The 12,620-nt window shown below is 34.8% G+C and overlaps 1 pseudogene; it reads left to right on the top strand.

Annotated features, from left to right (window-relative positions):
* The window catches only part of LOC140712650 (uncharacterized), a 110,310-nt pseudogene that overhangs the window by 66,880 nt on the left and 30,810 nt on the right, over nucleotides 1–12,620 (top strand).

Raw genomic sequence — 12,620 nt, 5'->3', positions numbered from 1 at the left:
CTAAAGTTATTCCAAACAAGGGCATCATTTGCAAAGACTCAATGATATAGGGCTTAGATAAGTACAGAAGTTAAGAAACAGAGCCAGATCCCAAAGCCTAGAAAGTAGTCAGTTGATAAATTAGGTTAATAATATTGGGCATCAGATTCCACAAAAAAGGAAATGAAGGAAAAGAGGGAAGTATGCATTGATTAAACGCAATTTGTCTAGAACAAATGTTGAAAACATCCATTGTGACTTTTAGTTGGGCATGAAAGGTGGTGCTGGACACACTTCTCAGGGATGTGGAGAAAGATACTCAGCGGCCTAAACTAAGAAAGACAAGTATTTCCACAATAATCAGTTGTTCATGAGAGCAGTGAGATTATTTGAAGTTGAAGTCATCCTTGCATACCTCCAGACATATGTTTATTGCAAATATAACAAACAAAATAGTGTCCCACACAGGTAATCAAAGTGTAATTTTTAAACTGCTATACTCTATCTAATGTAATATTTCATAACTAATATCAAACCCAAAATTTATGAAGAAACAGAAACGCTACTCTATGTTATTCAGGTTAATAAATTATTATATGCTTCTTAGTTATCATATCTAAAGACAATGAACAGAAATTTCCTAAAGGAGTTACATTGCAGTCATCCATATTAAAACTAATTCACCCAACTCTGGAATCAAATGCATGCTTGCTTACCTAAATATATTATTTCTAAAGGCATAACGGATTCAGTTATTCTTACTGAGTAATACAGCTAAATTTTTATTAAGTTTACCATGCTATTAACTAGTGCTACTGGCATTCAAAAATGAGATTTTGATATAATCAGCAACTAAAAACAATTGCTTCTATGGAAAAAAGAAACCCAGGATATCATTACTATATCATTGCTACATTTTAGTAGATGATTTCAACTGAAAAGTTAAAAAGCAATACAAAATTACTGAGTGAGATATGGAATCACATATTGAGATAAATATTGATTCAAGTGCTTTATTTTGATAAAGGAAGACAAAGTTCTTAGGTAAAATATCATTAGTCAATATTATTTTGCTAGATTTCTAAAAAATACAGATAGCACACATTGGACATTATCCTAGGTGAAAATAGAACATATATTCCACTTTGGGGGCAGGCCTTGCTTTTCTATTACATTGGGTTTGTAGTACAAATTAATTAGTAGAAATAAGCTAGAAACAAACCAATTCTTAATTTCTGGCCATCTTCTGGCAGAGATGTTAAAAATAACCAGGATTCATTTTTCAAATTATCTAAATAATCTTGTTAAGTATTTATTTGATGGAAACTCTTTTCCTGTTCTCACCTATGAAAGATCAATGAACTATGAACTATAAATTAATTATATTAGCAAATTTGATATATGCATAAGAATTAAGTTTTAATTCAGATATTATCCAATTATCATACCATTACTTAGGTTTTAATAATACAAGCCCAAATTCTTATAGTAACTCAAAACTAAATTTTAAGTGATTACTAAACAGCAATTACATTGGGATAGAATCACCTCAGTGTAGGTTGCCTCAATACATTCAAGCAGCTCTCATGATTACTGCTTAAGAGAAGAAAATCTTCTCAGAAAATATTTATTTGTGCTTAAGGTCAAATAAATAAAAAAATTAATGAGAGACTCTAAGATGAATCTGAAAATTTTAGGTGCTATTATATCAACCATTCTTTATTATATGAAAATGAAAGACCTTTTCAGGTACCAAAAAATGAGAAAGCAAAAGAAAAGACCAAGGAAAAATGGGATGGATGCAAAACTTATCAGTGGTGCATGGAATCACAATTGCCAAGTCTGCAAATCCCATTCCAGTTTTCAATCCCATTCCCAGTTCAGTGTGTGGCAAGGGCTCTCTTTATCAAATTACTGTCCGTTTTCCTAAAAGTGTTCTGAATGAGCTGGAGAGTCACCAGTTGCTTTTCCTAATAAACAAGTTATTTAAAAGCATATGTTGTTTTGTAGTAAGTACAATAAATACAGTTTTTCAAGCGGGACTCATCTGAGTATTTCTCAAAACATTTACTTAGCCTTTAAAAGCATTAAAAAAATTATTGCTTTTGAAATAATTTATATTTTGAGTGTGTAATTATATTAAATGACTAACAAAGTATCTTTGAGTGAATAAATCTTCACCTTACAGATATGCAACACAGGAGGCCGAGGCGGGAGGATTGCCTGAGCTCAAATGTTAGCGACCAGCCTGGGCAACACAGAAACCCCGTCTCTATGAAAATACAAAAAATTAGCCAGGCATGGAGATCTATGCCTGTAATCCCAGCTACTTGGGAGGCTGAGGCAGGAGAATTGCTTGAACCCTGGAGGCGGAGGTTGCAGTGAGTCGAGACCATGCCACTGCACTCCAGCCTGGGTGACAGAGTAAGACTCCATCTCAAAAAAAAAAAAAAAAAAAAATTTGTTTGTATGAAGATATTCTAGATATTTACAGAAAAACTGCTACTTTCATTCCTCAAGTGCTTTGCTAATGCCTCTAGAGATGCTAGCTAGTACGCTTCTCACTTATTCCCTGTGGCCATCCACACTGTTCCCCAAAGTATATGACTTTCAATTTCCAAAAATTATTTTTGAATTAAAAATTTAGAATTGGAAATTGTTATAAAAGAACAGAAATTATTTAAATTCAACCTGAAATGCATAGTTCAGGCAAGAATATCAAAAACAACTATTCTTGATAAAGTATGGAAACTGAGATTTGAGATATTTATCAAAACATTGGTAGAGCCAGAAATGAAACTAAGTAATCACATCCTGAACATTTTCATTTCTTTAAAATTTTAAAATTTAAATTGCTTCAGGAAAGAGAAAGTAGCTATGAACTTTAAAAAAGAGGGACAATGGTTATACCTTACTGTAGTTTTTCTCCCAATGAATATACACACACACACACACACAGACTCTCATCTTTCTCTTCCGTTAGCACTATTATGTGACACATTTTGAGGTCAATTTTTGGTTTATGAATTCCGCTAATGCCTGTTGAATGCCTATGCTATGCTAGGCGTAATTCTAGGCAATGAAGATGCAACACAGATGATTTATAATCAGAAGTTAAGTTCTCCAATATAGTCAATAGTGCTTCAAAAATAATTAATAGTTTGTATATTTTTTATTATGACTTGTTTGGTTGAAAGTAACAGAAATCTTACTTAAAATGGTTCTTACATCCAGACAGGAGGAATAAGTTATAGTGTCCTGTACCACTGTAAGATGTCTACAGTTAACAGTAATGTATTAGTTTAAAATTTCTAAAAGGAGGCTATTGAACATTTCTAACACCAAGAAATAATAAATGCTTGAGATGATATATATATTAATTACCCTGACCTAATCATTATACATTATATGTATCAAAACATCATTGTGTACCCCATAAACATATACAATTATTATTTGTCAATTAAAAAAATAAAAAAATAATTTTTAAAAGGGAGAAGAATTTCGCTCATACGACTGAAAAGTCCAAAGATGGATCTGGTAGGTCATAGCTTAATGTTAAATATTGTTTTCAGAGTCTTTTTCCATCTCCACAATGGATGCTTTCCTCTTTGAATAGATTTGCTCTTTGCATAGGCTTATTCTGCATGGCAGAAAAGGAGGTCGCTGATAGCCTCAAGTTTACATTTCTATTGCTTTGTGAGCCAAGAATAAGATACATTTTCTCTTTCAGCACCATAAATCTTAGAGGAAGCTCTAATTTGTCCTGCTATGGACCGTCCCTCAACCACTCACTTGGGAAAGAAGGATCTGACTGGCTGTCCCTGGGTTACACATTTACTGCTGTGGAGGGATTAGATGGGGAGAGGAGGCTGTGAGGTAGCCCTCTCAAATTGCACAAAATAGATTTGTCATGGGGAAAATGCTCCAGAAATAGTAAGAATTGAGGACTGTTTGCTCGACATAAGAGCAATAGTCATTCTGTATTGTAATTTTTATTTGAGATATGGTTGTTTACTTCCCAGTTACTCATTTAAGAGTTAAGGTGCATACCTGTCTTTTCATCAAATGATATGTAAGTGCTATTATAATTATGCACTTTCCAAGATCAGCTATTGACTAGTTTTTTTCAAAAAACCTAATTCAAATTGCTGCTATATTACTAATAAAAGCTATATAACTTTATAGCTGTCAAATCAAATATATATTCTTTATCAAAACTAGCATAGAGGTAGGGCGCGGTGGTTCACGCCTGTAATCCCAGCACTTTGGGAATCCAAGGCGGGTGGATCACGAGGTCAGGAGATCAAGACCATCCTGGCTAACACTGTGAAACCCCGTCTCTACTAAAAATACAAAAAATTATCCGGGCGTGGTGGCGGGTGCCTGTAGTCCCAGCTACTCTGGAGGCTGAGGCGGGAGAATGGCGCGAACCCGGGAGGCGGAGCTTGCAGTGAGCCGAGATCGCACCACTGCACTCCAGCCTGGGTGACAGAGCAAGACACAGTCTCCAAAGAAAAAAAAAAAAAAAAAACTAGCATAGAAATAACTGTAGACAGGAAATAATCTCTAGACCTGCGAATTAACAGCAAAATGAGGAAAGAGTGGGAAAAATCATAATATTTTAAAAAGCAAGTATTATATATGAGATCCCACTCTAGGCCAGTGTTTTACATTGTCTCACCAATTTCTGACAATTACTCCATGAGAGATGTACTGTCTCTTCAATTTTCAAATACAAAACATAGACTCAAAGACAGTCTCCTTTGAATAACTTGGACAAAGACAGACATGTAATAACAAGTCAATATGACTCTGACTCTTAGGTTTTTTAAATACAAGAAAGTTTTAGAACATAAATATGTTTGCATTTGTGTGTGCTTATGTGTGTGTGCATAACAGTGTGTGTGTGTGTGTCTGTGAGAGAGAGAGAGAGAAAGAAATACCAGCTCCAAAGGTCCCAGTGTGATCAGCTGAGTTCTCAGTTGATACTATTTAACAGTTTCATTTGTTCCTCCTTCTAATCCTGCTTCCCTCACTTCCTCACAAGTGTTATTCCTAAGAACACTATTCAATATAATGCTTGTATGCAAATCTCTGTCTCAGATCCTGTTTGCCAGGAAACCCAACTTAGGATATTTGATACCAGGAGTATCCTACCTAGGATGTAGAATCTAAGACGGATTCTGAAGTTAGATTCACCTTCTGACTGCTGACAGGGGAGGAACTATTACCAGTGGTCGAAGGAGCACCAGACCCTTGCACAAGGTAACAGTGCAACTGTTCAGTCTCGTATTTGTGGTTAACTAGCATAGAAGTTAAAGGAAATGTGCTGGAAGGCACACTCTCTCTGCTTTTTGAGAGATCAGAATGAAGTTATAATTATAAAAATTATGAAATCAGATGGCCCCTACTCTGAAAAATGGGTGCATTGTTTAAGGGCAATGAAAGACTGAGGTAGGTTAATCGTCTTTTTTTCTTTTCTTTTTTTTTTTTCTTTCTTTTAGATGCAGTCTCACTCTGTGGCCAGGCTGGAGTGCAGTGGCACAATCTCTGCTGACTGCAACCTCCGGCTCCTGGATTCAAGTGATTCTCCTGCCTCAGCCTCCTGAGTAGCTGGGATTACAGGCACATACCGCCATGCTCAGCTAGTTTTTGTATTTTTAGTAGAGACAGAGTTTCACCATGTTGGCCACGAGGGTCTTGATCTCTTGACCTTGTGATCCACCCGCCTCGGCCTCCCAAAGTGCTGGGATTACAGGTGTGAGCCCCTGCGCCTGGCCCGTTAATCATCATTTTAAGGATGAATATATTATAAAAACTAAGAAAGGATAAATTTGGGAGCATAGAAATAGACTATCATGTCGGACATCCAGAAGGCAAGAAAAGCTAAGGATCAGAACTAGAACTGATGTAAATAATAGCAGAGCTTCAGAGAAGATAAAATTATCAACACTAGAAAATTGGCTGTATCAGGACTATGTATTAAAGGAGGTCTCTGATTGTTAGAGAGTGGGACTTACAGACATGAGATGGGGGCATGCACTCAACCTTTGTGGATTTACAGGCCTCCCTGAACCCTTGGACATGTGGAGGTGTTTCTTCTCTTGGTACAAGGTGTGTGCTTATTTCTTTTTGTTTGGAGAGAAGGTGGAGGACTCTGCTTTACTAGAAAAAAACGAGCCCCCTCAAGATCTTTCCCCATTCCTGAACAATAGATAAACAAATGACATTAAATTCAAACATAATTTAGGAAGTGCTGTGTCTTCTAAGAGAGGAAGTAAACTATGCCAAGAAGATTCCCCAGGACCTAGCCAAAATACAGCAGGATGCATAAAGCAAAATTTATACAATTTTTTTTTTGTTTAATAAAGGTCAATTTTTTATCCATCAGGTCAACTCTACTTTGTTTCTACTTTCCTGGAAGAGGAAGGTGTTCCAACAATGTTATCTCAGAGGGAATCGATTTGGAGAGACATACTGAAAGTTAAAGCCATCGAGGTTCAGAGAGGAAAAGATCTTAAGTTGCCGCATCTTTTCTTTCTCCTCTCCCATGGGAGTCATTTAGCAAGTGATTACTAATTAATTCCACTTATTCTTGAACTAAGCTCAAAGCGATGGCTTTTTAGGACATATGATTATCAAATAAGCTGGTATCTGGCAATCAATGTTCATATGGAAAGTTGGTTTTAGGCAAGATAAACTGTGTAAAAATCTCATCTAACATGAATAAAAACTTTAGTTTTAAAGGCCACACTTGATAAAAATTTATAATACCTAAAGTAGTCATAAATTCGAGAGTCTTCTAAGTAGTTTCAGATTTATAGACATAAAAAGTACTCTGTCATGTTCATAGTTTTAGAGCTCCTCATATGCCATCAGTGTTGACTACCTGATGACTTTAATATTGTCTTGGCTGGGAGAAGATATTTGAAAGAGCATAATCATATATAAAGAATTGCATTTTACAGACATGAAAATGAATACTTTGGTGCTGTGAGTTCCAGTAGGTACAATATTATAAACCTTTCAAATCATCCATAGTAAATAATTGAATTCAAATACAAGGAGAATGGCTTTTATTCTAATAGGCAAAGCACTAGATGTTAACAAGCATCACTTAAGTATACCTGATGAGTTCACATTTTCTGAACAAAATTAAATCTTTGGTTAATTAAGATTCAAAATGATGCCCCTACATGATGATCTTTTTTCTGCATCAAATGAATAAAGGGAAGCGGTCTGTATGCAGTTTCTATAATGAGTAGATTTTCATTGAATGAGGGCAGATGGCGACCAGTTAGGCTCATTTTAAAAATCATACTTAAAAACAATAGGGGTAATGAAAGATAATATGTATCACCTCTCTAAGTAGATGAATACTGTTGACTCATTAAACTTTATCCAAAAGTATCACAGATGTCACCTATCGAGTTCCATATTTATATTGAAAATGATCATGCAGGGTTTTCTTCCTTCTCCACAGAAGTTTCTATTACCCTAATCTTGCTTAAGAAAGCCAGTGAAATTCTTAATAGCTTTATGACTCTGAAATTCCATACTTAAACTGTTCTTGTAGTTAATAATGCTTAGGACCAGTGGGATTATCACCCTTTCTTGATGGATATACAGAATATAAGAGTATTTTATCTACATCTCTAGAGGCCAATGACGTTAGCACATTAGACTTTATCACTTTCCTCTGTCTCTCTAAAAAATAATTGTTTTTCTAAATTACCTCACTAAAGTTTTACTATCACTTTAATTGGTTTCCACTTTTTTTTTTTTTTTCTTGAGACAGTGTCTCACTCTGTCATCCAGGCTGGAGTGCAGTGGCGCAATTTCGGCTCACTGCAAACTCTGCCTCCCAGGTTCAAGCAATTCTCTTGTCTCTGTCTCCTGAGTAGCTGGGATTACAGGCACGCACCATCACGCCCGGCTAACTTTTTGTATCTTTTACTAGAGACAGGGTTTCACTATGTTGGCCAGGCTGGTCTCGAACTCCTGATCTCGTGATCTGCCCACCTCAGCCTCCCAAAGTGCTGGGATTACAGGTGTGAGCCACCACGCCTGGCCCACCAAGTTTAAATTTTATAAAAGAAACTATAGTATGAATATGACAGTAGTGTAGTTCAATATCTTAAGCCTTTTTATCCTGCCAATCAAGCAAAGCAAAATAGAGAACAAGAATTACAGCTAACATACAAATACTATTTTTAGTGAAACTATAATGTTGACGACAGTGTAAATATATAGTATTAAATAGTATATAAATAGTGTGTGTATATATATACACTACTATGAATTTATTTTACTATTACTTGTACACATATAAATGATGGAGACATAAATTTATCCATTTTAAGACATCTATAACAAAAGAATTGGAAGCAATCCAAGTGTTCATTAAAAGATTAAAAATTATAATTCCCTAAATTTGTAAAATGTGCCAGAAATCTTTAAATGACAAAACAAGGATGAGAACATGTAAAAGAAAAAGAAAAAAAAGATTTTTACATGAAGAAACTCTAGAAGCATACTCAGAATTAATAGAGCTAATTTTTTGAGGGCACTGTCAATTGGTGGGTGGGAAAGGTAAAACTAAATAAGGGCTCTTAATTAGAAGCAATATTTCCCTCGGGACATTTCACAATGTCTGGAGACAGTTTTGTTGGTCACAAATGGGGAAAGAATGCTATTGGTATTTAGTTGGTTGAGGCCATTGATGCGGCAAAACATATTAGAAATGCAAAGGGTAGCTAGTCCCTCAACAAGAAAATGGCCTCTAGACATAAATGTCAATAGTGCCAGGGTATGGAATGCTAGACTAGACTAAGAGTAAATATTTTTCCTTTATGGCTATTTATACAATTTTGTCTTTTTGTATTTGAAAAATTTAATTTGAAAAGATAATAATATTTTAATCTTGAACCTCTTTCTAAGAGAATCTTTAATTAACACTCATGGATACAATAGCTAAAGGAGGATTTGCACACCACTGTCAATTTTGCAGACCTTTATTTGTAAGATAGTATTTTACTCTAGGTGGCAAACGGGGAAGCACAGTAGTCTCATTTTTTGATGTATTTAGGAAACCATCAAAAAACAAACACCAGTATCACTGATGTATATGCCAAACAATTATGAGAAAACCATATTTATCAAAATTGGTGTTTAATATGTTCATTAATTTGTATATGTGATTGGGTTTACCGTAAATTGTGTCTTCCTCAGTTTTTATTCTAAAGTAATATGCCAACGTAGTCTTAACCTGTTTTATATATGTGAGTGTATATATATGTGTGTGTATATATATATCTTGCATAGCATAGCGTCACATATATACACACACACACACACACACAGCTTGCACATTATACTGTCTCTTTAATAAAACTTGACTTTTTCTTGGATAAAAGGAAGTAGTAAGAATGCTCGTATTTTTCGAAAGATTGCTCAATGTCATGTTTCCTATGAAGCATCTTCTTATGCATACCAAGGCTGAATATATCGCTGCAATATCCTTACATAGAGAGTACTTTGATTCGGCTCTTTTGATATAGCTATAGGAATACTTTGGTGCTGTATGCAAAGGATTATTTTATAACCAACTATTGTGTGCAATAGATGTTCATCATTAGGAGTGAGATGAAAATCAGGCAGGTCATATATGCAATTCAAATATATCCTGGCCTTAACAGAATTTGGGTAAATATGAAGCCTCTTATAACTCGATGTCCACATTACCATTGTTCCTAGGCTTTAAATGCATAACAACAAATTGTTTATTATCAACTTCATTGTCTGCGCTAGGTTTTTCAAGTTTCCTGGAAAGGATATCTTATTTGCATATACAAATCAACACATGCTGCCATTTGCTGATGACCCGACTCAGAACCACCATCATTACTTCCACTGACTTTGGTTTTATTTAAGGAACTATTACTAGAGGTACCAATGTTTTCAAATATTAAACTGATACATAAGTTTTGCAGTATCTTGGGAAGAAGATGAATGACTTCCTCCCTTCTATTTGTTATTCACAGTTACTGGTGTGAGGAGGGGTTCAGACTCCTAAAACGTTTTAAAGTTTAGTAAGACAGCTCCTTTTATTTCAGGTGCCACATGCTATTTTAGTTTCCAAACCACAAAGGATTTTGCCTGATAAAAGTCATGCTTTACCCGGATCCGGTTACTTTCACTGAAGTAATTTATTCTCTGCATCAATTTAACTCATTATAACAGACCTTGTGTTCCACTTTTCACATATGATCAATTTCTTCTCATAGGACTATTTCCATTCATAATTCACTTTCTTTGGGGCCCAGCAAATATGCCTATTTATATATGCCTGGGTTCCAATGACAAAATAGAATTGTTTGTACATTTGAGTGGAAGTTGTTTGTTATGGTCTGTGTTATGGACCAAGAACACAGCATGTGCCCAATAAGGATTTTTGAATAATTGGAATCTCTATTTCTAGCCTAAGTGATTAATTACTTTCAAATTTCAATTGCAGAGAAAAAATGCCAAACATTCTTTGAAATGAATCAACAGTCCTGAGCATGTCATTTTGTATTATTGTTGTACCCAACACTTCAGACACTGATAATTCACCTAAATTTCTGTTTTCCCCTCTAAGGGGACTTTATAATTAAAGAGAACCAATAATCTCAGTGAGTCTATCATGACAATAGATGTAACCTAACTTGATATTACTCAACAAAAAGAGAACTTTGAGGCATATTAAAAATCTGCCCAAATTTGTAGAATTTAGAGGGGAGTTAAATCTAAAATTAGTTATACTGTATTCCAGTAGGCACTGGTGTAGCCTCGGTATTTTGTTTAATGATAATTCTATTTGTTGTCTTTTGCATCTTTCTTCAAGAAAGATCTTCCCAATTTCATAAATAAAATAGAAAAATTTAGAAAAATGTCCAAAACCGTGCAAAGGAATAGACTATAAAAAAGAACCCCACTAATAATGACGTGTAGTCCATTCTCTATACTTAGTTTTCTTTCCTTTGTAAATGTTCCATCATGACTATAAAAACTATATTATTTATTAAATGTTTTTATATTTCCATAATTCTTCACTTTATATGAGGAAGATTAGCCTTTTTTTCTATTATTAAAAATATTTTTTAAATGTATGTTTAATTACAGTGGCAAGGTACTTAGATAAATGCTCCATAGATAATTGTTTCTTTCAAAGAAACTGGAGAATTGAAATAACTGAGAATGATTAAATTTGTACCATTGATTTGCTTTAGTTTTGACATATAGAATTACTCATGTGTTTTACTGTGATTGACATAAAATATTAATGATTATGATATACAAGATATAATCACTGATATTTAAAAAGTATGATGTTAACATGAAATGATAGAAGAATAAATCTATATTGATTATCTAACAGCTGTTAGATAAAAATAATGACATCAATCATCAAAATGTAACTATATAGGCTTTCATTCTTAATATATTATGACATAATTTATAACAGAATTTGGGTAAATATGACAATAGATGTAACCTAACTTGATATTAGGTTAAAGAGATATCTATCTTAAGAAAGGAGACATTAATTCAACAATCATTTATTTAGCATTTACTATATATTAATCAGACACATGCTAGGTTCAGGATATGTAACAATGAATACCATACCCTTTCTGCCTTCAGGAAATTTATTATCCCTCTAGAAAAGACAGATCTGTAAACAGATAAAAATATCCATGTGAAATGTTGGAAATCAATCTATTTTTATAATGTGGTAGATTAGATATCCTGAAAAATTCTTTTATAATAAGCACCTGGAAATACCACATCAGGCCTTCCAAATATTTTTTGAAATGTATATCTGATATTTTAATAATATGGAAACAAATACATGAAAACGTAACGGGAAACAACAGTGATTAGGATTAGTTTTCCAAGGCATCTGCCTTGAGGACATTTGCTGATGTGAGTAACACATAGGCGTAGGCTAGGGGAATGAGAACTATCTATATTAGTTGCAAAGTTGAAACCAAGACCACTGAATATATCTGAATCTGTTAAAGAGCTTCTTTTAGTAAAAAGTTTTAAAAAATTAAAATTACTTGCTTTCCAAAAGGTGACCAGAAAACTTACTATTGAAATGATGAAGGATTTTTCTCAGTCACTTTGCCAGCCAGAGACCTCTGTCTGTCAATGCCCCTGCCCAGGCAGATGACAGTGTGTTAACAGCTCTGTCAGCCCCGTTACCCTTCTGTGGGCCACAGCTCTGGGGCTGGCTCGGCCCTACTGCTGCTTCCCATCATACAGGGCAGCTGCCCTCCACTCGCAGAGATCAGAGGGCCACAGTGTTACTGCTTTCTTTGTACTCATGTTCAGTGGGTCTCAAGTTCTTGTTCCACATCCAAGAAGAATGAGGATACACTGACAACTGAAGGGTGAGAAAAGCAGAGAAGAATTCTATTGAACTCTCAGTGGAGAGGGGACATGAGGGTTGTCTACCACCTGAAGTCGATTGGTTTCTTCCCACAGTGTGGCTGAGTCTGGTACTTTTATGTGCTCAGAATGGGGGGTGTGTGTTGCTTGGTTTGTGAGTATGCAAAAAAAAAGGCTAAAACAAAGGCTCCACTCAAAGGTTG

The sequence above is a fragment of the Chlorocebus sabaeus genome, chromosome 10 (genome assembly GCF_047675955.1).
Source record: "Chlorocebus sabaeus isolate Y175 chromosome 10, mChlSab1.0.hap1, whole genome shotgun sequence".
Classification (NCBI taxonomy): Eukaryota; Metazoa; Chordata; class Mammalia; order Primates; family Cercopithecidae; genus Chlorocebus; species Chlorocebus sabaeus.
Note: the sequence above shows the minus strand (reverse complement) of the source record. Positions and strands in the feature narration are given on the sequence as shown.